The following is a 27086-nucleotide window of genomic DNA, read 5'->3' as shown; positions in this document are numbered from 1 at the left end:
CAGAAGAATAACAAAACAGCGTATGCCTACTATATGCCTTAAGCAAAATACCAGATCGATAAAAGGCATTACACAATCTATATTAGACTAGAAATTACTATAAAGTATACAAATGGCAGTCAATAAAAGGCGAATGAAAATAACCAAAACAGCCTACAGCATACTACAGTGAGATACTTACAGCTGTTTTGCCAAAATAAATAACTATATGCCCACCTCAAACATGGAAAATCATGCAGCCACTGAGTTCAGAAACACGTTGAAATATGGCACAATACACTTCTGGGGACAAATTCGACCCACCCACGTAATCAATTAAGCAGTGCTGGCCTACCCAAAAAACACATTTCATTAACGTACCGTTCCATTTACAATACGAAAAGCACAAGGTCTACCAAGACACCATAATATAGAATATAGGCTATATATTCTATATAATATATCTATTTCTATGTTGAAAAATATTGATATGTAGCATACCCAGGGAGTCCATCTGGTTTTTGCATTGGAATTATATTTGATTCTGCTGATATCACGCTATATCACTAAAACATGAAACTTCAATCCGAGAACATTGAGTCTTTTGACCAAGAAGTGACAGGTTGTGCGCAAAATCTTTGTTGCGCTCTATCAGCACATGGACAGCGCCTAACACCTATGCAAGGCCGTTTGGAAGTAAATTTTAGGCTGGATAAAGAAGTCTTTTGCCATTCCATACCTTAGGTTTTGCTGAAAAACGACACCACTGGCTATACCACCAAGATTTTTATCAAAACCAACCAGCTAGATTGTTTTTTCCTTTTCAAAGAGGTGCAGCCTCCTTGGTGTCTGTTGAATTTCCTGAGTAATCAATCATTCCATCCATCCAAATCTGCCAGTTGGATTTATTACGTTCTTGGTGTAGCATGCTCGTCTGTGCTGACTGAACAACATTTGTCAAAGTGGAAATGTGTTCTTGCCAGCTGCCTATCAGTTTGACACCTCAGTTAGCATTGACCAGTACAGAACTTTCGACAATGGAACCAAAATGCTCGCGCAGTAACCGAGGTTTCCAGCCACTCTCTTCCTATGAACCAGTTTGCTATTAAATTAATCTTTGGGAAGAAATCCTGCGGCTAGTACGATTCTAGGTAACCTTGGTGACTCCTCTGTTCCAAGATCGTCAGGAACAGCAGAGGTGGAGGGCTGTGGAGCCATTATCCGTGGCGGGACTGTGGAAGGTGGGGTAAGCCTCTTCACCCGGAACTCGACAGCATCATCACTTGCTGGGCTTGTCAGAGCCCTCGGTGTTTGATTTCTGATTCCATTGTGCGGCAGTGGCATATTAACTGGTTGGAGCTAAATAGGCTAATAACATAACGGCTTTTACAGCTAGCTAAGAAGCTAACTAAAACTCTGTAGTTGTGGGCGTGAGGCAAAGTTGAGTCATGCAGCTTCATATAAATCTGACACACTCTTCTCTCATCTCTCTCTCTGAACGCACTACACAACATTCACTCCTGTTTGAACACGGAACAATGGAGAGCTCGGTTTGTTGTTTTGGAAAGTTTTGAGAATTCCATTGAAAAGTATGGTTACTAGCTAAATACCTTTGAGTTTGGATCACGTGATGGGGTTGGCATCAGTTGCTGGGCCACTTACATACTGTCCAGTGGATACCTGCCAACCAAGGAAGGGTCTGAGGAGCTGCTTGGCATAGACCTAGCCTAGCTGCTAGCTTAGCTGCTTATCAAGCTGCAGGGTTTCTTGAGGCATGAACAGCTTAACACTACGTTGCTACCATGACAAATACCAATTGAGGACAGTGTGGTCTCTCTATCACAGTTGAGGATCATATCACTTCTACTTGTCACCAATCCCGGATCCGGGGACACCCTCATCAGTAAAAAAGCTGCTCTAGCATAGCCTAGCATAGCGCCACATAGTAAATACTAGCATCTAATATACATGAAATCAAAGTCCAAGACACAGATGAAAGATACAACATCTTGTGAATCCAGCAATCATTTCCGAACCTTCTCAAACTTCATCAGATGACAGTCCTATAACATCAATTACACAATACATATATGGTTGTTCGAAAAGTGCATATTTAGCGGTACAATTCTGGTTGAACAATGTGAATACATAGCCAACTGCATGCAAAAATTTATCCGGATATTTTCTGACACTCCACATCATCTAATCAAATAACTATCATATACTTTACTAAAAAATACAGTTGGACAGCAAATGAAGATTAAAATAGTTCTTTAATGCAACCGCTGTTTACATTTTTAAATAACCTTAGTACACATACAGCTACGTTATAGCGAGACAGCGCCCGAAATCTCGGCGAAATTAGTCTAAACATTTTTCGACAGAAATACGAAATAATATCATATAATGGTTCCTACTATTTGATGAGCTTCCATCAGAATCTTGTACAAGGTGTCCTTTTCCAGAATAATCGTTGTTCGGTTGTAGTAATGTCGTCTTCATCTGTCGATTTAGCTAAAACAAAGCTGGCCATGCGGCACAGAAGTGTCCAACTCACCAGAACGCATAACAAAGAAATACGAAAATCGCGAATAAACTGAGATATAAACTGATATAAGTCGGTTTAATATTAACTAGTTTAGGATGTTTTTAACACATATATCAAATAAAATCAGTAGAGCGGAATATTAACGTCGATAACGAAAGCTTTCAGAATGCAATCCAGGTGACCCTTTCGCGCCATGCAGAATAAAGGGAAAGATGGTACGTCAGGTCTTGTTCGGCCTCAGATAGAGCTGTACACCCCATCCAACTCTCACTGCCTACTGACATAGAGGGAAGGCGTATGCAGTGATGTAGACCATAGATTACATGCAAATTAATAAGTATCACCCTGAACAGAGCCCCCGATTTCAGATTTACTCACTTCCTGACAGAAGTTTGCTGCAAAATTAGTTCTGTTTACTCACGATATAATTCAAACGGTTAGAAACGAAGAAGTGTTTCTCTATCCAATTAGTAATAATAATATCAATTGTACGAGCAAGAAATTGAGTACGAGGCAGTTTAATTTGGGAACGATTTTTTACAATGAAGTGAACTGGCGCCCCCTATTGAGAAAAAGGTTTTAAACTAACAAAAGAGTTCTACAAGCAGTTGTACAACAGCAAGAAAATAGCTTCAAGTGGTTGTGGCCAAAAATGGGTGGTCAACTAATAAAAGAATGCGACGACCTGACCAAGAGAGTGACCTGAAATAACAGTGTGCATTCTCCAGGTCAGCTTGGAGTTTTTTAACAGAGAAGCGGATGTTGACATAATCTGTCATTGGAAGTATTGAGAGAGTCATTGAGAGAGGAATATGTATGTGATCCATGATAACAATGACAAGAAACTCTGATTATCTCGAGGATAATCAAGACGGAACCACATGGTTATGGACGGAATTGCAGAATCTCCACATGAGATCTGGACGAGGTCTGAGGACAAAGTGAGGGAAGTGACAGGCTCAGGCCGAAAGTGGTTAAGTTCCTTGAGGATCATGGACAAGGTAGCTCTTCTGAAGAAAGCCAAGAACTTGCGAGAACCTACATCTCCTAAACAGGACTATCCTGAAGCCTGAGTGCAGAAGAGGAAAGACAAATGAAGCTGCCAGAAGCATGGGGACATTGCTTACATCCGCTATGACAGGCTCATTGTCCACCTCAACCCAAAAAGCCTGAAGGGATGAGAGTCCAAGTCTATGAATTCTAAGCTTCAACTCCGCTGTTCTACTTCAAGAGAGGACAACTTCAACTTCAACTTGACTGGTTTTCAACAAGCTGTCTACCAAGAGGAAGCTGTCCACTCTAACCAGTGCTGCAATCTGTCCAGGTTATTAATCAACCTACCAGGCTATTTACAAACATCCACAGATATTGATCACATTTTCACAATACTGTTGAACTTTGTTCTAAAGCTGAACCATACCATTGGATGCAGTGATCACAATATAGGGCTATATCAGGAAAGCCAAAGTTCCAAAAAGCTGGGCTTTAAAAATATGTATAAGAGATCATACAAAAATATTGCGGATGTGTGAAAAATATTGTTGGCCTGATGGTGATTAATAAGAGCACCATGCGTGTACTCTTTTTATGAATTTCTGAAATTGCTCCTTCCATTATGATTAATAACATGCACCTACTGGTTGCAATCACTGCCTGGTATTGGCAACTCTCAAGCCTCCGACCGCAGCACTTAAGAGAGGATAGTGTGTACGGCCCAGTACATAACTTGGCCAAGCTTCCTGCCATACAGGACCTCTATACAGGCGGTGTCAGAGGAAGCCCTACAAATTGTCAAAGACTCCAGCCACCCTAGTCACCCTTAGCTGTGTTCTCTGCTACTGCCATGGCAAGCGGTACGGCAGCCACCAAGCTAGGTCCAAGAGCTTCTAAACAGCTCTACCACCAAGCCATAAGACTCCTGAACATCTAATCAAATTGGCTACCCCAGACTATTTGCATTGCCCATCCCACATTCAATTGTTTACGCCGCTGCTACTCTCTGTTATTATCTATGCATAGTCACTTTAAAACTCTACCTGTATGTACATATTACCTCAATTACCTCGACTAACCCTGTACCCCCGACATTTACCTGTACCGGTACCCCCTGTATATAGTCTCGCTATTGTTATTTTACTGCTCTTTAATTACTTGTTCCTTTATTCTTATTCTTATTCGTATATTTTTTAACTGCATGTTGGTTAGGGGCTTTTGGAACTTTGGCTTTCCTGGATATAGCCACTATATTGTGATCACTGCATCCAATGGGTATGGTTACAGCTTTAGAACAAAGTTCAACAGTATTAGTGAAAATGTGATCAATATATGTGGATGTTTGTAAATAGCCTGGTAGGTTGATTAATAACCTGGACCAGATTGCAGGCACTGGTTAGAGTGAGCAGCTTCCTCTTGGGTAGACAGCTTGTTGAAAACCAGTCAAGTTGAAGTTGAAGTTGTCTCTCTTGAGTAGACAGCGGAGTTGAAGCTATGAARTCATAGACTTGGACCTCTCATCCCTTCCAGGCTTTTGGGTTGAGGGTGGACAATGAGCCTGTCATAGCGGATGTAAGCAATGTCCCCATGCTCTCTGGCAGCTTTCATTTGTCTTTCCTCTTCTGGCACTCAGCTTCAGGATAGTCCTCGTTTAGGAAGATGTAGGTTCCTCGCAAGTTCTTGGCTCTTCCAGAAGAGCTACCTTGTCCATGATCCTCAGGAACTTAACCACTATCGGCCTGAGCCTGTCACTTCCCTCACTTTGTCCTCAGACTCCGTCCAGATCTCATGTGGAGATTCTGCAATTCCGTCCATAACCATGTGGTTCCGTCTTGATTATCCCTCGAGATAATCAGATTTCTATGTCATTGTTATCATGGATTCACATACATATGTCCTCTCTCAATGACTCTCTCAATGACTTCAATGACAGATTGATGTCAACATCCCGTTCTCCTGTTAAAACTAAGCTGACCCTGGGAGAACTGCACACTGTTTTTCAGGTCCTGGACCTCTCTGGTCAGGTCGTCCATTCTTTTATTAGTTGACCCCACCATTATTTGGACACAACACTTGAAGCTATTTTCTTGCTGTTGTAACAACTGCTTGTAGAACTCTTTTGTTAGTTTAAAACCTTTTCTCAATAGGGGGGCGCCAGTTTCACTTTGTAAAAAATCGTTCCCAAATTAAACTGCCTCGTACTCAATTCTTGCTCGTACAATATGCATATTATTATTACTATTGGATAGAAAACACTCTCTAGTTTCTAAAACCGTTTGAATTATATCTGTGAGTAAAACAGAACTAATTTTGCAGCAAACTTCCTGTCAGGAAGTGAGAAATCTGAAATCGGGGGCTCTGTTCCAGGGTGATACTATTAATTTGCATGTAATCTATGGGTCTACATGCACTGCATACGCCTTCCCCTCGATGTCAGTAGGCAGTGAGAGTTGGAATGGGGTGTACAGCTCTATCTGAGGCCGAACAAGACCTGACGTGACCACTCTTTCCTTTATTCTGCATGGCGCGAAAGGGTCACCTGGATTGCATTCTGAAAAGCTTTCGTTATCGACGTTAGATATCTCCGGCTCTGATTTTATTTGATATATGTGTTAAAAACATCCTAAACTAGTTATATTAAACCGACTTATATCAGTTTATATCAGTTTATTGCGATTTTCGGTATTTTCTTTGTTATGCGTTCTGGTGAGTTGGACACTTCTGTGCCGCATGGCCAGCTTTGTTAGCTAAATCGACAGATGAAGACGACATTACTACAACCGAACAACGATTATTCTGGAAAAGGACACCTTGTACAAGATTCTGATGGAAGCTCATCAAATAGTAGGAACCATTTATGATATTATTTCGTATTTCTGTCGAAAATGTTTAGACTATATTCCGCCGAGATTTCGGGCGCTGTCTCGCTATAACGTAGCTGTATGTCGTACTAAGGTTATTTAAAAAATGTAACACAGCGGTTGCATTAAGAACTAGTTATCTTCATTTGCTGTCCAACCTGTATTTTTTAGTAAAGTATATGATTAGTTATTTGATTAGATGATTGGAGTGTCAAAAATATCCGGATAATTTTGTGCAGTTTGGCTAGTATTCACATTGTTCAACCACGAATTGTACCGCTAAATATGCACATTTTCGAACAAACCATATATGTATTGTGTAATATGATGTTATAGGACTGTCATCTGATGAAGTTTGAGAAGGTTCGGAAATGATGGCTGGATTCACAAGATGTGTATCTTTCATCTGGTGTCTTGGACTTGTGATTTCATGATATTTAGATGCTAGTATTTACTTGTGGCGCTATGCTAGGCTATGCTAGTCAGCTTTTTTACTGATGAGGGTGCTCCCGGATCCGGGATMYMMACCAAGTAGAAGTMAATAGATCCCTCAACTGTGATAGAGAGACACCACTGTCCTCAATTGGTATTTGTCATGGTAGCAACGTAGGTTAAGCTGTTCATGCCCTCAAGAAAACCCTGCTAGCTTGATAAGCAGCTAGCTAGCAGCTAGGCTAGGTGCTATGCCAAGCAGCTCCTCAGACCCTTCCTTGGTTGGCAGGATCACTGGACAGATAGTAGTGGTCCCAGCAACTGATGCCAACCCCATCACGMGATCCAAACTCAAAAGGTATTTAGCTAGTAACCATACTTTTCAATGGAATTTCAAAACTTTCCAAAACAACAAACCGAGCTCTCCCTRGTTCCGTGTTCAACAGGAAGTGACATGTTGTGTAGTGCGTTCAGAGAGAGAGAGAGAGAGAGTGTGTCAAGTTTATAGTTGAAGCTGCATGACTCAACTTTGCCTCACGCCCCACKACTACAGAGTTTAGTTAGCTTCTTAGCTAGCTGTAAAAGCCGTTAGTGTTATTAGCCTATTTAGCTCCAACCAGTTAATATGCCACTGCCACAATGGATATCAGAAATCAAACCACCGAGGCTGCTGACAAGCCCAGCAGRGATGATGCTGTCGAGTTCCGGGTGAAGAGGCTACCCCACCTTCCACAAGTCRCGCCAGGATAATGGCTCCACAGCCCCCTCCACCTCTGACTGTTCCTGACGATCTTGGAACAGAGGAGTCAGCCAAGGTTACCCTAGAATCGTACCCTAGCCGCAGGATTTCTTCCCCAAAACATTAATTTAATAGCAACTGGTTCATAGGAAGAGAGTGGCTGGAWCACTCGGTTACTGCAGATGCAGCATTTTGGTTCCATTGTCGAAATTTCTGTACTGGGTCCAATGCTAACTGAGGTGTCAAAACTGATAGGCAGCTGGCAAGAACACATTTTCCACTTTGACAAATGTGTTCAGTCAGCACAGACGAAGCATGCTACACCCAAGGAAAAGCTAAACTAATCCAACTGGCAGATTTTGGAGRGGATGGAATGATTGATTACTCAGGAAATTCAACAGAGCACCAAGGAGGCTGCACCTCTTCTGAAAAGGTAAGAAACAATCTAGCTGGTTGGTTTTGATAAAAATCTTGGTGGTATAGCCAGTGGTGTCGTTTTCAGCAAAACCTAAGGTATGGAATGGCAAAATGACTTCTTTAGCCAGCCTATATTTTCACTTCCAAAACGGCCTTGCATAGTGTGTAGGGCGCTGTCCATGGTGCTGATAGAGCGCAACAAAGATTTTGCGCCAACCTGTCACTTCTTGGTCAAAAGCACTCAATGTTCTCGGCATTGGAAGTTTCATGTTTATTGTGATATAGCGTGATATCAGCAGAATTCAATATAATTCCAATGCAAAAACCCAGATGACTCCCCTGGGTATAGCTACATATCAATATGTTTCAACATAGAAATAGATATATTATATAGATATATAGCCTATATTCTATATCTATGGTGTTCTTGGTAGCCTATTGCTTTTCGTAATTGTAAATGGAACGGTACGTAATGAAAATGTGTTTTTGGTAGGCCAGCACTGCTTAATTGATTACGTGGGTGGGTCGAATTTGATCCCCAGAAGTGTATTGTGCCATATTTCAACGTGTTTCTGAACTCATGAGCTGCATGATTTTCCATGTTTGAGGTGGGCATATAGGTCTATTTATTTGGCAAAACAGCTGTACGTATCTCACTGTAGTATGCTGTAGGCTGTTTTGGTTATTTTCATTCGCCTTTTATTGACTGCATTTGTATACTGTTATAGTAACTAGTCTAAATATAGATTGTGTCATGCCTTTATCGATCTGGTATTTTGCTTATAGGCATATAGTAGGCATACCGCTGTTTTGTTCTGTTCACATTCGTTTGTTTCGTATTCACAGTTGTGTTGGTATTCTAAGCCAAACTGCTATTCAGTATTTTTGTTTTGCATGAATAACTAGGCTACTACTTTCAGCATTTAGTTTGCATTATTTTGTTAAGATAGCTGTGTGTGCATTCACATAGGCTGTTTGTAATAGCTGAATTACCCTATCTATCTTGTAGCCTAAACCCATTGCCAAATAAGCCTTGCTTTAGTGTATAGGGTACTGTCAATGTTGCTGATACAGCGCAGCGGAGATGGGCTACAGATGTTGCACCAACTTGTAACTTCAAAAGCACTGAATGCTCTCGGAGTTTCGGCATTTGAACTTTATGTTTATTGTGGTATAGRGTGATGTAAGCAGAATTCAATATAATTCCAATGCAAGAACCCCACAAAATTGCCCCCTCACCGATTTCAACTGTCCTCTTAGTCACTTTAAAATGGTGCCGGGTCTGTCTGCTTTGCTTGGGAAGTAATAGCGAKCAAATAAGCCATTTCTTTGCATGAAATACGGTATGTATGTTGCTGAGACAATGTTCATGGTGGAAGCACTTCAAACAACTATCCCTGTACTCAGAACGTTCAGAAAACGTTCKGTTTTAAAGGTCAGGAAATGTATTGCTTCGTTCACAGAACCAATAAGAAACCAAAAACGTAAGTTCCCACAACTTCCAAAGAACCAAATGTGCTAGCTTGGTAATCTTCTACACGAAACAGTTGCCATCAATTATAGTCCCACTCCTCCCCTGCCCCCATTTTTCCCCATTAAACGTTTTTTTTCCCTGCCTGCTTGTCATCGTGTGTYTGTGTGTGCCTTTCCCAATTGCCTTGGCTTCTCAGCAGGCTTAACGGAGGAGTCTATACTGCAGTGCCACAGRGTGTGTGCATATGTGTGTATGTAGAATGTGTGTGGCTTGAATTATGGCTCGTCCATGTATCCTGCTTCTCTTTGCTATGAAAATGAATTTTGTCGCAGACAGCTTGTCAGGCTGGCTCTTACCCAACGGGAGAAGAAAGAAAGCAGTGCATGGTAAGATCCACAACACAGCACAATGCTGAGAAMAAAAGTCTGTATCCCAAATGACACCCTATTCACTATTCAATGCACTACTGAGTTCATAAAACATTAACAACAACCTTCCTAATATTGAGTTGCACCCCCCTCCCCCTTTTGCCCTCAGAACACCCTCAATTCATCAGGGCATGGACTCTACTCTGTCCTTTTGGTGGTGGACTACTCTTGATACACACGGAAAACTGTTGAGCATGAAAAACCCAGCAACGTTGCAGTTCTTGACACAAAACGGTGCGCCTGGCACCTACTACCACACCCTGTTCAAAAACACTTAAATCTTTTGTCTTACCAATTCACCCTCTGAATGGCACACAGACACAATCCATGTCTCAATTGACTCTATTCTTCTCCAGTCTGTCTCCTCCCCTTCATCTACACTGATTGAAGTGGATTTAACAAGTGACATCAATAAGGGATCATAGCTTTCACCTGGATTCACCTGGTCAGTCTATGTCATGGAAAGAGCATGTTCTTAATGTTTTGTCCACTCAGTGTATATTATATATAACACTATATAGGGACAGGGTGTCATTTGGGATGCAGTCGAAGAAAGCAGTGCGTGGTAAGATCCGCAACTCAGCACAACTCTGAGAGGAGATCAACAGCACTGCAAGGGTTAAAAACACAATGGGCTCTCTCTCTCTCTTTCAAGGTGGGGAGTCAGTAATTGAGAAATGGTTAGAGATAAGAACGTGCTGGAAGCTCACTCCACAGCAAGCTTGAAATGTTGCCAATGGTGCCATTGAAAATGTTCCTTTTCAGTGGCACAACTGGATAYTACATTGTGAAGCAGGTCACGTATATTGGCGAGGCAGAGGGCCTCGGGTTCAAGCCGTGGTAAAGACAGTTTATCCTCCGTTGTATTCAGAAAGGGAGGAAGCTGACACTGACATTGGTTTCATCTACATTGAGAATTGAGTGATACAGAAACTGAAGACTGCATGATTAGTAACGATGCAGTGCATGCATACTATGCACTCAGTGTACTGTGAGTTGCGTTGAATGAATCACATCTGGTAAGTGGCAATTTACTATGATTAAAATAAAGATGTCTGCTTTACAACAAAGGTAACAGCCCAAGAAAAATATACTCCCTCAAAATCTGGTAGGCTACCAGCTCTAGACACATCTACCCCTATGAACATGTCAGGTTGGAGTAGGTTAACTTGACTTGCCATTTTCCACATACAGCACATCACATCCCGTGACACGTAACATGTTCCCTGCTAGAGCAACACACTATGCTAATGTATTCCATTAAACCATCAAAAGTGACGAGAGAGAGAGAGAGAAAGAGAGAGAGAGACCCCCCTCTTATATGAGAGACAGGGCTGCTCCTGCTGACACACAAACATATAGACACATGCACACACACGCACATACTGAAATACGTACAGCCACACACACGCCTCTTCATAATAAAAGCCTGATTGCATCCTTGTCCCTCTCATCTCATCTCTTCCATGGAGAGCGTCTGAGAGAGAGAGAGAGAGGGGCGCGGTGACGATAGCGGCGGGTGACTGTTGTCTCGGTGACAGCACGCTGCTTCCCCAGATCCATTTTATCACACTCATCCCTCCACCCTCCACGCTCCTCTCTATTACTTTTCATTTGCGGAGGCATAAGAGGCCCTAGGAGGCTTACCCCCGTACATCACAGCTTCAATCGATTCTAATTTGTTTTAATGCTGAACAGAAGAATGTAAATAGTGAAGCATTGACGTTAAAAAGATATAGCTAGCCTATATCACACAGGCAATGCAATCAGGGTGGGGGGTGGTACGACCTGATTCAATGTTGGAACCTACGCTCTTATTAGAAGAGAGTGCAAATGACTCATGTAATATAATAATGTGGACAACAATAAATTGTGAGGCTGTGGTGTGAATGGGCAATGGGGGTGGAGGGAGGGTGAGTGTGAGTGATGAAGCGCTGGTGTACAGGGGGAAATGGGCCGTATAGAGAAGAGAAGAGACTCCTGGGGGATATATTACCCCTGCAGTGCCTTATGGACCCTATTTAGTGCAATACTTTCACCAGTGCCCATAGGGAACAGGGTGCCACTTAGAACAAAGCCAGAGATAGCAGGTCAATGAGGTCTCACATGGCTACCTAGGGCTCTAAAACTCTCTTTGACAGTCTGATGAAGACTTTCAGGACTATAGAAGATCTACTGTGTATCGTTCATCTCTGGCTTCAGGTGGAATTTTCCAAGCTCACTGTGTCTATGGGACATTACCTATAGGCATGTGTGTGACACACACTCTCTGGCATTAGGCATGTGTGGTACACACACACACACACACACACACACACACACACACACACACACACACACACACACACACACACTCACACACTGTGTGCACAAAGCCAATGTGTTAGCTAGATGACCACTAGATCCAAGACAACGGGTAAAAACAACCAGGAGAAGCCGGACAATAAATGGGACTGGAGTTAATTGAATAAAAGCTTCATGTAATGTTAGCCTGAAGGTGGATGATGAATCTCTTTACTCTACTCTGTGATGATTACGGCCCTGAGCATCAACACCACCGTCCAATGAACCCCAACAAATGGTACCAAATGACACCTACAGCTCCCTACATAGTGCACTACCCTATGGTCCCTAGTCAGAAGTCGTTATATAAGGAATAGGGTGCCATTTGGGACACAGGTTGTTTTAATTGTTGCGTTCTAGCGCTGTGATATTAAAACATGGCATGGATATGCATCTTTATTAAAGGTACACTACATGACCAAAAGTATGTGAAGACCTGCTCGTCAAACATCTCATTCCAAAATCATGGGCATTAATATGGAGCTGTTCCCCCTTTTGCTGCTATAACAGCCTCRACACTTCTGCGAAAACGGTCTAGTAGATGTTGGAACATTMATGCGGGGACTTGCTTCCATTCAGCCACAAGAGCATTAGTGCGGTCTGGCACTGATGTTGGGCAATCAGGTATGGCTCGCAGTCAGCGTTCCAATTCATCCCAAACGTGTTCGATGGGGTTGAGGTCAGGGCTCTGTGCAGGCAGGTCTTCAACACCGATCTCACACAACCATTTCTGTATGGACCTCGCTTTGTGCACAGGGGCATTGTCATGTGAAACAGGAAAGGGCCTCTTCCCCAAATTTTGCACAAAAGTTGGAAGCACAGAATTGTCTATAATGTCATTTATGCTGTAGCGTTAAGATTTCCCTTTACTGGAACTAAGGGACTTAGCCTGAACATGAAAATGTCCCCAGACCATTATTTCTCCTCTACAAACTTTACAGTGTGCACTAATACATTCGGGCAGGTAGTGTTCTCCTGGCATCCGCCAAACCCAAATTTATCCATTGGACTGCCAGATGGTGAAGCGTGATTCATCATTCCAGAGAACYTGTTTCCAKTGCTCCAGAGTCCAAWGGCGGSYKGCTTTACACAACTCCAGCCGACGCTTGACATTGAGCATGTTGATCTTAGGCTTGTGTGCMGCTGCTCGGCCATGGACACCCATTTCATTAGGCTCCCAACGAACAGTTCTTGTGCTGACGTTGCTTCCAGAGGCAGTTTGGAACTTGGTAGTGAGCGTCGCAACCTAGGACAGAAKATTTTACACGCTGCAACATTCGCCGGTCCCCTTCTGTGAGCTTGTGTGGCGTACCACTTTGCAGCTGAGGAGTAGCTCCTAGAMGTTTCCACTTCARAATAACAGCACTTACAGGTGACCGGGGCAGCTCTAGCKGGGCAGAAATTTGACYAACAGACTTATTGGAAAGGTGGCATCATATGACGGTGCCACGTTGAAAGTCACTGAGCTCTTCAGCAAGGCCATTCTACTGCCAATGTTTGTCTATGGCGATTGGTTATGTGCTCGATTTTATACACCTGTCAGCAATTGGTGTGGCAGAAATAGCTGAATCCTGTAAATTGAAGGAGTGTCCACATACTTTTGTATATACTGTATAGTGTAAGTCTGGGTAGTCCTAGATAAATTATTCATTAATTGTGTTTCTGTTCCTTTATTCTGTGTGTTTGGTTTGGGTGTGTGTGTGTGTGTGTTTGTGTGTGTGTGCATTTGTATGTGTGTGTGTATAGCCAGTGTTAAGAGGAGAGTTTCTCCACTACTGGGTTATGGAGGCTAGATGTTAGTACATCAAATACCTGCAGAATGCTAGCACAATATCAAGTACATGCTAAATCATGTCATGTGTGGCCCTCTTCTCTCCAGGGCATTGTGGAGAGTGTTAAAAAGAGTAGTGTTACTCCCCACTACTAGGGAGGGGAGGGTACTGTATGTGCTAGTACAGCAAGTACTTGGGCTACATCTACAGCACAGGAGGCTACTGAGGGGAGAACGGCTCATAATAATGMCTGGAATGGAGTGAATGGAATTACATTGATAACCATTCCATTTATTCTGTTACAGCCATTACTATTAGCCCGTCCTCCCCAATTAAGGTGCCACCAACCTCCTGTGATKTGCAGTATGTGCCCTGGTCAAAAGTAGCACACTATAAAGAGAATAGGGTGCCACACTTCACATGTGGTCCTCTTTCCCCAGAGGACAGGCCAAGCGTGTGGTACTAGTGTGTTACTAGTGTACACTACCCAGTGCCTCTGGTGAGTTACTAATTGCTTTCCAAGCTGAGGTTGGTCTGCCCCAACACTTCAACTGATTACTCCTGAGCTGACCTGAGCTACCAGCCCCCAGACTGGTTAATTTAATCCTGACTGCTCTCTGTGGATCTCCATAACTCATACTCCACATATTTATTTGAGAGAGAGAGAGAGACAGAGAGAGAGAGAGAGAGAGAGATAGCGAGAGAGAGTGAGAGAGAGAGAGAGAGAGAGGGAGAGCTAGAGAGCAAGAGAGAGGCAAGCAGCTCTGAGAGTTAAGACTACTAGGTATTGGTGTCACACCTGATAGTCTCTTCAAATCTCTTTCACCTGCGGAGCAATAACAAAACACTTTTGTGTAGTTGTAACCAGTGTGAAATAGCTAGCTAGTTAGTGGGGCACGCTAGTGGCATTTCAATCTGTGATTTCACTTGCTCTGAGACCTTGAAGTAGTTATTTCCCTTGCTCTGCAAGGCTGTAACATAACAAAATGTGTAAAAAGTAAAGGGGTCTGAATACTTTCCGAAGGCACTGTACGATGCTTCGTGGGTGAGTGNGGGTCTGAATACTTTCCGAAGGCACTGTACGATGCTTCGTGGGTGAGTGTATTCGATGTGTTCAGAGGGTCCCTGGTTCAAGCTTCGTTCGTGCAACGGTTGGGGCGAGGAGAGGGATGGAGGCAACACTGTTACATAGGATTGTTGTGTAGGATCGTGTGGTGGTGACTATTATCAGCAGCTACCAATTCAACATCTAAGCTGTACATTTCATTGTTTCGTTTACTGAAAAACTATATAGTAGACTAGTCAGAATTGTCCGCCTGAGGGAGAATCATGTTGGCCAGAGGACATGGCCTGCATCCCAAAGYGCACCATATTCCCTACATATTGCACTACAACTAACAGGAGCCCTATGGGCCCTTGTAAAACGTAGTGCACTATATAGGGAATAGGGAGCCATTTGGGCCGCKACCTAGGGTAGTGGCTATAGTCAGTGGCAGTTATAACGTAGGCAGGGTTGAGTGCTCACTGACCCTGTTGTTTAGCAGTAGGATAGGTAACTGGGCCTGAGCCACCTCACATGCACATACGCACACACACAAACGCACAGAAACACACACACAGTATCCCATCCCACACACCGTGCGCACTGAGATTAACCAGCGTTGAATCTGCTGTAAATGAAAACCGATACCGGTGATGGAATAAAGAGACTCTGTCCAGAGGGGAGGCAGAGGAGTCCAATGAACACTGACCCTCTCTCTTTTAACTGGCTATTAACCTACGGCAGTGGACAGAGGAGAGAGAAGAGGAGAGAAAGTGAGGKCAGAGGAGAGAGGGGAGAGTAGAGGTATATGGGCCACAGGGGGAGACTAAGTGGAACAATTTTAATCTCACTGCCGTTCATTCCTGCTGCAGCCAGCTACATGGCTAGGTGGTAGATACTTCAGCCCTCACTTAACTCTGGCCCTCGGCCTAAGATGGGACTGCTGCCAAGAGAGTCACAGGTGTTCTTTCCCTTTCTGCTCCCTCCCTGCTCCCTCTTACCCCTGCAATGGCAATACTCAGGGTGATACAAGGATAAAACATGAAATAGCATCAGGTTTAKAAGGTACAACATGATGTAAAGTCAATTCTCACAAAAGATTAGCATAACCATCAAGCAACAAAAATCTCTGAAACTGGAAACACTTATCTCCCTCACTATCTTTAAGCACCAGCTGTCAGAGCAGCTCACAGATTACTGCACCTGTACATAGCCCATCTATAATTTAGCCCAAACAACTACCTCTCCACCTACTGTATTTATTTATTTARTTTTGCTCCTTTGCACCCCATTATTTCTATCTTTACTTTGCAAATTCTTCCACTGCAAATCTATCATTCCAGTGTTTTACTTGATATATTATATTTACTTCGCCACCATGGCCTTTTTTTTGCCTTTACCTCCCTTATCTCACCTCATTTGCTCACATTGTATATACTTATTTTTTCTACTGTATTATTGACTGTATGTTTGTTTTACTCCATGTGTAACTCTGTGTTGTTGTATGTGTCGAACTGCTTTGCTTTATCTTGGCCAGGTCGCAATTGTAAATGAGAACTTGTTCTCAACTTGCCTARCTGGTTAAAWAAAGGTGAWTTTTTMMGMGTGAAAAAAACAACAACTTCCTTTTCAAGAAGTTATACTATGACACTAGTTAGTTGATGAATTAAAATGGTATCAGCTGGGAAATGGCATTGAAACACACACCCAATAACATCTATCATAGTGATGGACGARAGTAGGCTAAACATCATCCAATAATTGCTTTATCCCCTTTGGCTGCTGCTGGTTATGTTTCCTGACACAGAATTAGGTGTTAAGGAAAAACACTGGCACATCTTGAGCATTGATCCAAAACTGGGAAAGACGTTTAAAGAACCCCCGCAGGTAGTCTTCAGACACGCCCCCAACATCAGTCAAAGGGTGGTGAGGTCTGGTCTTTCACCAGTGGCATGTTGTACCTTTCTAGACAATGTGCTGGACAGTAACTATAGATGTAGCGGATGTACCCAGTGCAACTTTACCAACAACTCACAATGTTCAATCACCTTATTACGGGCAAGGCCATTAAGATTACATGTTCCACAAAAAAAATTGATATTCCTGATCAAGTGTATTTGTGATCTATGCTAAGCCGTCATTGTAAGTAAGAATTTGTTCTTAACTGACTAGCCTAGTTAAATAAAGGATCAATTTAAAATAAATATGCTATGTAGGAAAAACATAACGAGCTGTGAAAACAAGGATAGCAGAACACAGGAGTAATATCAGGACCCTTGACCAGAGAAACCCTGTGGCTGCGCATTTCATGGAGGCTCGTCACAACATTAGCTCTTTGAGATACATTGGTATCGAACGTGTTAAGATTCCAACGAGGGGCGGAGATACTGATAATCTATTACTGAGAAGAMAATTGTATTGGATTCAGTGTTTGTGTACCATGTCTCCTAGAGGTCTGAATCAAGAGTTTGATATCAGACCATTTCTTACATGAATATGTCACTTTGATTTGTCTTGCCTTCCATGTTACCCACTTTTTGTAAATACATATTATTTTCTGGAACTACTACGTGCCCATCTCATCGTTATTAAATTATTAGAGATACACAAATTGTTTTTGCACCCACCATGCATCATGTCCGCAATGGTCATGTGAGGTGAAATGTGTATATTTTGGGATGTGAGCACTCAGTTTGTTTGACCTGACGAAGATCAGTTTCGGATAGAAACGTTGCCAATAAATCCGTGAATTGGGAGCTTTAAAAGTGTGCAGGCCATCTTGTTCTTTACTAGTATTCTTTATTAGCCCAGCACCTATGTTTTTAAGGAGGTGCGTATGACCACACTCTTTTCTAATGAAAAACAAGTCACAATGAATGAAGCTCAAAAGTCTTCTCTCTCTCTGTCCCATCTACTGGGGCAGAATAATGAAGAGACTGCCAGTTGCAGAGAGGAGAGATGAACTGGGCAGGGAGCAGAGTACTGGAGATTAAGTTAGGAGAAGAGGAAGAGGAGCCAACTCTCTCTCTCTCTCGCTCTCTCTCTCTCTCTCTCTCTCTCTCATGAACACAGGGAGGAAAAGAGGAAGAAGGGAAGTCACATAGTATACCATGACTCTGCACATTTGGGGCGCATAGAGCCGAATCCTGCCAGATGACTAAAAGACAGGCTACAGAAAGTATTCATCAGTAGAAGGCATTTTGGTGTGTGTGTTTTTCCGTTCCCCTGCATCTCGCCCCAGGCACCCACTTTAACCTGACCCTGATAGTGAAGTAATATAAGTTGAATTTGGTGCCCTCACTTATTGCTCTTCACTGAATCTCATTTCAAGGAAAACAATAAGTGTAAGAGATGAATCTTTCTTCTCTCAGTTTTATTTTTAATCAGAGTAGGCTATTCATCTTCTGAATAGTAACCTTGGAGCACACATCTTATTACTGAGGATCAACTGCTTGAGTTCCTAATAAACACAAAGAATACATTTATATGTTCAGTTGAGTCTGTATCAGATTTGTGGCTAGTGGAGTAAGAGTTAGCCTGCCTCTAATCTCTGATGGCAGTCCTACCCATTATTCATGTGACAAAGCTAAACTAAATGTCCAACATCAAACTGACATCAGTTTGAGTGAAATAATGCAGAGCATGACTGATGGGTCGAATCCTGAAATGACCTGAGACACATGGCACTGAGTGCTTCCGGAGGGGAGGAGAGGAGAGAAGAGGAGGAAAGGACATTGAGAATGACTGATTGAAATCAGTTGGATGGATATGGATGAGGAGGATGCTAATTGCTCCGGCGATTAAGAGCGACTGTGTCATTTTGTCAATGAGATATACTCATTGTGCCTCAGTAGGGTGAAAGGCAGGGTTAAGGGAGCAATCTGGGATTCACAGAACAAAGCAGCCACCCTGCCACGTTTTATTTGGTAAACAGCTGAGGGAGTCCCAAAAAAAGTAGGTACCAATCCCAGTTTGCTACCTCTCCACCTACTGTATTTAATTTATTTACTTATTGCTCCTATTGTTCACCTCTCGAGGAAAATTAACCCTCTTATAAATAACCTTAGTTGCTTGTCCAGTATAGGATTCTTCGGCACGTTAAATTTCTAGTCAGTTTCTTCCCTGGTGTTACCTACTTTAAGGGCCTGAGCTAATATTATGTCTGTAAAATGTTAGACTAATAACGAACAAATAAGACATTTTCTTTGCCTTGACCTCCCTTATCTCACTCTCCAATTTGCGCGACATTGTATATAGTAATTCTTCTACTGTAAAACTTGATTGTACTCCAGCAAAAATCGTTTCAGATAATTTACTTACCATTGCTGTTAGACTTATTCTGTCGTTGTAATCCTGGATGCTAAATGATTATGAGACCACGAAAACTAGCTGACATGTTCTCTACAAGATATACTGTGTAACTAGGCCAAGCCGTCCCGAAATGGAATAATGATGTCCCATAAAAAAAGACAAACATTGGTGTTGCTTTCACAAACTAAAACTCAATAAATCTGACATTATTTAAAAGATATATGGCTAACAGGCTCACATAATTATGTTAGAACTGCATGTCGCAACAAAGAAGAACCACAAACAACTTCACGTTTGCACAGACATGCCCTTAAGATGGTTACCCAACTCTTCCACACCCGTCTAGTCTCATGTGAACAACACTATGTCTGTGGAGGTCGTTGATAAAATTATGGAGCCACAGACACTCCTCACAGCCCAGACAGTGATCAGCTGCCGAAAATCGGGCACTCAATTGGAGATTAGAAGAATCACCCCCGACAGCCCACCATTCATTCCGGTCTCATGCATGCCATGAGGCAGGAAACTAGCGTGACACGATTCTCAGCTATGCTAAACAACAGAAAAAATCATCTCCAACAGAAAGAGTCCACAGATGAGGCCTTTATCGCCTCTTGCTGCCTGCTAAGGTTTCCAATGCTGTTGAATCGCGTATCACCAGTCAATGACTAGACGGGATGCTGATTAACAGAGGGCCATAAAGACTACTGGCAACATCCTTCCCTGTAGTGCAATTGGCACCACTCAGCGCTATGAGAATACTGTCGTTAAATGAACAACGGATTGACAAGAACCCACTGCGCATGCGGTGTATGTGTCATTCACCCCGCACACCACAAGCCCGCCACGCACCCCCAATCTCCTACATGCCCTCAATTCCTGAAAGTTCGACCGGCGTGTCCTAGCACGTCTACTAACACGCGAGTGGCCCCTCCATGTGGTGTACAACTTGTGCTCCAGACACATACCCCTCTTTGCCCCACTAGCGAGCATAAACCTAGCAACTATAAAGATACCCGTGTAACCCCGACGTCACCCCATTGTACCCAGGTGAGCACAAACCGCGACTCTTATCACAAAGAAGCTAACCACTTTCTGACCCTGTTAATCCGTGCTCAATCACCTTATTACGGGCGGTCAGCAATGGAAAAAATATAGTAGCACACAAGAGAAGAATATAAAATGTGGCCCCCTAAGCATTAAACATGTTCCACAAAAAAAATTGATATTCCTGTGTATTTGTGATCTATGCCTAAGCGCGTCATGATAATAAGTTCAAGGAGTATTGGTTACCTCTCTACCACTTCGACTTGCCCCTAGTTATAAAATTAGCAGGAATACCAGATACTTTATCAAAACTAAGATAATGGTAGCGTATGTAGTTGAAGTTACACATGAGCGATAAAACGATCCGCTGCAATTGAAGAACCCAATAGCCTTGTATATAGCCAGAATGACTCCACCCGGCAGGTGTGATTGGAAGTTAATATTCAGGACCCTTGACCCCAGAGAAACCCTGTGGCTGCGCATTTCTATCGTTACACAAGCTGCTCGCTTGCACACGGATAGTTCATTATCTCTAATTTGCAACGTGAGTTACCCATTGTATCGCAACGTGTTAAGCATTCCGAGACCGGAGGGTCTGACCCTGTATCTACTCTCATATAAAGCTCTTAACTCACTCAGAGATAAGAGAAACTGACAGCCAATTTATTGAACTGCACAATCTGTATGTCTCAGGACTCGATCCTCCCCTGTCTCATGTTATTCATAACGCAATGTTCTCCTACAGATAAAGCAGCTGAAATGCAAGCAAGTACCCTGGGCAATCTATGCTCATTGATCGTCTATTATGCTTTTTACTCCCAGATCCAGATATGGAAAAGCCACTCTCGTGTGAGTCCTTAATTTGAGTCTTGCTTATTGACCCTGTTACTTACATGCTGTTACCGACTTTTGCTCCTTACAGCTAGATAAGCAGTATTATTTTCCCTGAACCACGATCTACCGTAGTATCCTCGAGTATTGCGTCTCACAATCGTTATTATACAAGCATATGATTAGGAAACTCACAGGTATTATAACACCCACATTTGTAATTTGTTAAACCTCTGATATCTCTCATCTATGCATTCTTAATGTCACTAATACTGCAAATACAAGTGTTCCGAAGGTCTGGAAACAGAATGATGTTATATTGTATTTGTCTTGGAGGTGATATGTCCCTAACTCAAGTCACTCAGTTTAACAGAGTTTAGTGATTCACTCTTAATGAAATCTGTCATTTGAAATCCCAGGTCTTCTCGCGGCATGGAGAGAAAAAACAATAAATATCTTCCCCAGTCTTTGTCCAATTTTTAAAGCAGGAATTGTGAGAGCAATTTTTCATAACAATACAAAGGGAAGTGCCACTTTGCGAGGCCCACTCTCTTGTTCTTTATAGTATTGCTTTCGGATCCATTGTAGCCCTCCATGTCTAAGTCCACCATCGGGAGCTCCTACTGCCCACGGAGCTCAGAGGAGGGAAACACTTGCCGTCTGGATGGAAAACACCCTTGTGAGTTTGTAGAATAACCTAAGGCTGTAGCAAATATTTGCCTGTGCAGCTTTTCCTACTACAAAGCCTGTTCAGAGATAGATCGTGGGTCAAATCAATTTGTAACACCTGTTGCATCCAAACTAATGGCAATTGATGTACATTCCCCATGTACAACTGAATTATAGAAGACGATAAAGCTGCGCCAATTAAGAAACTCAAAAGTACACAAGAAATACTTATGCACGATTCGCAGATGAGATTGTTAGCTAATGCATATTAACAACTGTTTGATCTATGTTTTATCTTGCCCTACCCTGCTAAATGACCTGAAATAAAAGTAGTGTATGGAAGTATGAACCATAGAGGGCACGAACAAACTGTCCAGAGTATCCCTACTGCACATTTGGTACAGTAATCCCTCTTAAATTTTTGCCGAATTTACATGGAGACGAGGGTAGACGATATACCTCTCTTGTTAGTCAAGTGACCAGTGTTATCTGCGAGCGATCACTATGGTTGCAGCATGGACACATTTTATGGCGACCTCATCCTACTCTTCTGAATCGATCAAATACAAGTAAAACACGTGTCTTCCTAGATGTCACCTTCAGGTGTTTCGGGGCTGCGACTATTGTTGATCAATTATTCGGAAGACTTATCGAGTAGTCTCTCGCTGGCACATAAAGATTTTATCAATTAGGTGAGTAATCAGGTACTGAAGACTGAGCGATATAGGCTCATGCACACCTCTTAGTAGCCGGATTAGCTCTTTACGGTAGCTCACTCTTAGTGCCCGTGGCTGTGGTCGGTTTCAGGTCTGGTATGTCGATGCTGGAACACCAAGCCACGGACCCAATCTTCAATGCTCTATATCTGAGCTTGAACGGAGGGTTTGATAGGGTCAAGATCTTAATACGCAGAAATATATCTATGGCCCATTGCCATCCTCCCTCAATACGGGTCAAAGTCGTTCCTGTCCCGCTTAATGCAGAATAAGCCATGCCAAAGGAATCCATGTTAGTCCGAGCTCCATGCTTCACGGTATTGGGATGGTGTTCTTGGGGTCCTGTACTACATCCCTTCTATTCCTCCAAACACGGGCGAGTGAGAGTTTAAAGCACGATCAAAATCCGTCTATTTTTGGTGTTCCATCAGACCGATATGAGTCACATTCTTCTCAACTTCCTCCTCTGGACTCAATTCGAGATGGTCCATTGGCAACTTGCAGATCGGGCCTTGGGACATGCGCTGGGTCTTTAGACAGGGGACCATTGCGTGCAGACATGCAGGCCATTTGTAACTCCATCGACGGATGGCGTAAGTGTTGTTACTAAGTTTTCTTTTGAGAAACTCGAAAACTGGTCCCAGCTCTCTTCCAGGTCATTGACCAGTCCTAGCCTTGTGTAGTTCTGCTGGGCTGTAATCCCCTCACATTCTCTCATTATTCATTTCCTATCGCGCGCCAGTTATGGTGTACGATTCCTTAGCACTGGAGCCCAGACCCGAGGGGTTGATTGGACACATAATCGTCATCTTGAACTTCCTTCCATTTTCCTAACAATGTGCCAACAGTTGTTGCCTTCGTCACCAAGCTGCTTGGCTCTTGGTCCTTGATTGCCATCCCAGCCTTGTAGCAGGCTCTATATCAATGTGTTGATCCCCTGATTCTTACACAGCCGTCTGGTCTTGGCCATGTGGAGATGGTTGGAGTGCAACGCTGTTTATTGAGGTTAGCGCAAGTGACAGGTGTCTTTCTATAACAGGTAAACGAGTTTCAACAGTCAAGTTAATGCAGGTCAGTTGCCACCCAGGAGAACAGCGAGGGCTTCTTAAAGAAATGACTAAACAGGGTTCTGTTGAAGTCGCATGGATGTTCTTACTGGGTGTTGGATACCAAAGGTGATCTGAAACTTACTCTTATGTCATGCAATTAACACTGCAATATGCCTTAATTACTAAAGTGCATCTCAAGTGAGGTATTTCTGTGAATATTTTGTTTTAAGATGATCCGTCTCTCACGACGTTGAGAGTGAATACGATAGTGCTGAAACATGACAGACCTTACTCAATGATTTCGTAAGTGAGAAAACCTGCAAAATCTGCGCGTGTATTTCAAAGTAATACTTGTTGTCCCACACAACTGTATGTTTTAAGGAAGTGGTCGTATTATACCAAGGAGACACACTCTATTTGTCTAATGGAAAATAAACAAGTCACAATGAATGAAGCTCAAAAGTCTTTCTCTCTCTCTGTACCCATCTACTGGCAGAATAATGAAGAGACTGCAGTTGCAGAGAGAGAGGCATGAACTGAGCAGCAGGGAGCAGAACAGTACTGGAGAATTAAGTTAGGAGGAAGAGGAAGAGGAGCAATCTCTCTCTCTCTCTCTCTCTCTCTCTCTCTCTATATGACACAGGAGGAAAGAGGAAGAAGGGAATCGACCATAGTATATACCATGACTCTGCACATTTGGGCGCATATAGGCCAATCCTGCCAGATGACTAAAAAGACACGTACAGAAAGTATTCATCAGTAGAAGGCATTTTGGTGTGTGTGTTTTTTCCGTTCCCCCTGCATCTCGCCCACGCAGCCCACAATTAACCGACCCTGATAGTTGAAGTATATAAGTTGAATTTGGTGCGCCTCACTTATTGCTCTTCACTGAATCTCATTTCAAGGAAAAACAATAAGTGTAAGAGATGAATCTTCTTCTCTCAGTTTTATTTTTAATCAGAGTAGGCTATTCATCTTTGAATAGTAACCTTGGAGCACACATCTATTACTGAGGATCAACTGCTTGAGTTCCTAATAAACACAAAGAATACATTTATATGTTCAGTTGAGTCTGTATCAGATTTGTGGCTAGTGGAGTAAGAGTTAGCCTGCCTCTAATCTCTGATGGCAGTCCTACCCATTATTCATGTGACAAAGCTAAACTAAATGTCCAACATCAAACTGACATCAGTTTGAGTGAAATAATGCAGAGCATGACTGATGGGTCGAATCCTGAAATGACCTGAGACACTCATGCACTGAGTGCTTCCGGAGGGGAGGAGAGAGAGAAGAGGAAGGAAAGGACATTGAGAATGACTGATTGAAATCAGTTGATGGATATGGATGAGGAGGATGCTAATTGCTCCGGCGATTAAGCCGACGTGTCATTTTGTCAATGAGATATACTAGCATGTGCTCTCAGTAGAGGGTAAAGGCAGGGTGAGTTAAGGAGCAAATCTGGGATTACACGACAGCAGCCACCCTGCCACTTTTATTTGGTCACGAGAGGAGACCCAAAAAAGTAGACAGTGGTACCAATCCCAGTTTGCCCTTTAATGTTAAATCTGTGTATGCAATCTACTGTAGAAGGTAGATTTATAAAGGCAGAGTTCATGTAAGGCTGGTATGTAATCTACAGTAGATGGTAGATTTATAAGGAAGAGTTAATGTAAGGCTGGTATGTAATCTACAGTATATATAGACTATGATTAAAGTGAAGTAAGGCTTAGTATGTAATCTACTGTAGATCGTAGATTTATAAGGCAGAGTTCATGTAAGTCTGGTATGTAATCTGCCATTTACAGATTTAGAGTAAGGGTATGTGTAATCAATCATGTGTACATTAGGCCTAACATGATCCTGCTGTGCTCATTTAGATCACACATCACAATTTATTCATTATTCAGTCTATAGGGATTTTATTAATAATTCTGTTTCAAGTTTTAAATGTCACGGTACAGTGGAAATGCTTTTCTTGCACACTCCAAACCCAACAATGGCAGAAATAATATCAACGTAGCAATATAAACGAGTAACTAAATAAACGAAAGCAATCACAAGAAACCTATGACCTCATGGTAGGCAATAAATTAAGAACTTCAAATTTCATACAAGGTGTAAATAAAAAGTTTCTCCTAATTAAAAGTTTTTTATCACTGAAAAAACTGTGTGTTTCCTGTCACAAAAGTTGTTGATATAATTCAGTCTTCTGTGATGTTTATAAAAGTTAATATCGGGATGCAAACTCAAAACGTATACATTTCAACTCTATATCTGACATGTGCGAGTGTCTTCTTTTTTTTATTAAGCCCCTAACCATGTGTGTGAGGTGTATACTTTTTTGTTTAAACAAGAAGATTGTTTAGATTACCACACACACTCTGTGTGACCCTGATTTAGGCCACTGCAATAAAAAGGAAAACAAGAAATTGAGCTCTATATACAGCAGTGCCTCAGTCCCTCTCTAATATCATATTAATGCTGTGCAGGGAATACTGAGTTTTTTATTATTATTTTTATTTAACCTTTATTTAACCAGGTAAGCAAGTTGAGAACAAGTTCTCATTTACAACTGCGACCTGCCAAGATAAAGCCAAAGCAGTAGTCGAACGCATACAACAACCCAGAGTTACACATGGAGTAAAACAAACATACAGTCAATAATTCACTAGTAGAACAAAAAAATAACTATATACAATGAGCAAATGAGGTGATAAGGAGGTAAAGGCACAAAAAAAATGCATGGTGGCGAAGTCAAATACAATATAGCAAAGTAACACACTGGAATGGTAGATTTGCAGCTGGAAGATATTGTGCCAAAGTAAATAAGAAATCAATGGGGGTGCATTATAGGAGCCACAAATAAAAATAAATACAGTAGGAGGGAGAGTAGTTGTTGGGTAAATCTCTTATTAGCCATTGACTTATGTATCAGGTGCAGTAATCTGTGAGACCCTGCTCTCAAGCTGTGCTCTTAAAGCTATGAAGGGAGATAAGTGTTTCCCAGTTCAGAGATTTTTGGTAGTTCTTCCAGTCATTGGCAGCAGAGAACTGGAAGGAGAGGCGGCCAAAGGAAGAATTGGTTAGGTTGGAGGTGAACCAGAAAAGAACAAAATGAGGACGGTCTGCTGAAAAGTTTAGGAGCGCTGGGAAAATAACAAAAGTCGGGGTGCTGCTTGAAAGGACCACCCAGCGACGAAGCTGATAGATGAAGAAGGCGAGGGCGACTGTAGTCTTAAAAGCCTGTAGACTATGGGTCTCTTGTAGAGATGAACTGAGCCAGTGGGGGTTTATGGCGCACGCGAGTATGCAGCGAGGGCCAGCCAACCCTGAAGATGTCAGTACAGGTCCAGTGGTGTGGTAGTATGATGCTTTGGTTGACAGAACGGAGCGCCACTGTGAATAGGACTGCATCCCAATTTATTGAGTAGGGGT

The 27086-nt window shown here is 42.4% G+C and overlaps 1 protein-coding gene across 1 annotated transcript in view; it reads right to left on the bottom strand.

Moving 5' to 3' along the window:
- The window catches only part of erbb4b (erb-b2 receptor tyrosine kinase 4b), a 627991-nt gene that overhangs the window by 319990 nt on the left and 280915 nt on the right, over positions 1–27086 (bottom strand). The window lies entirely within an intron of this gene.

This window comes from Salvelinus sp. IW2-2015, linkage group LG2 (assembly GCF_002910315.2).
Source record: "Salvelinus sp. IW2-2015 linkage group LG2, ASM291031v2, whole genome shotgun sequence".
NCBI classification, from domain to species: domain Eukaryota; kingdom Metazoa; phylum Chordata; class Actinopteri; order Salmoniformes; family Salmonidae; genus Salvelinus; species Salvelinus sp. IW2-2015.
The sequence above is the reverse complement of the archived record's forward strand: the minus strand, read 5'-3'. Positions and strand labels throughout refer to the sequence as shown.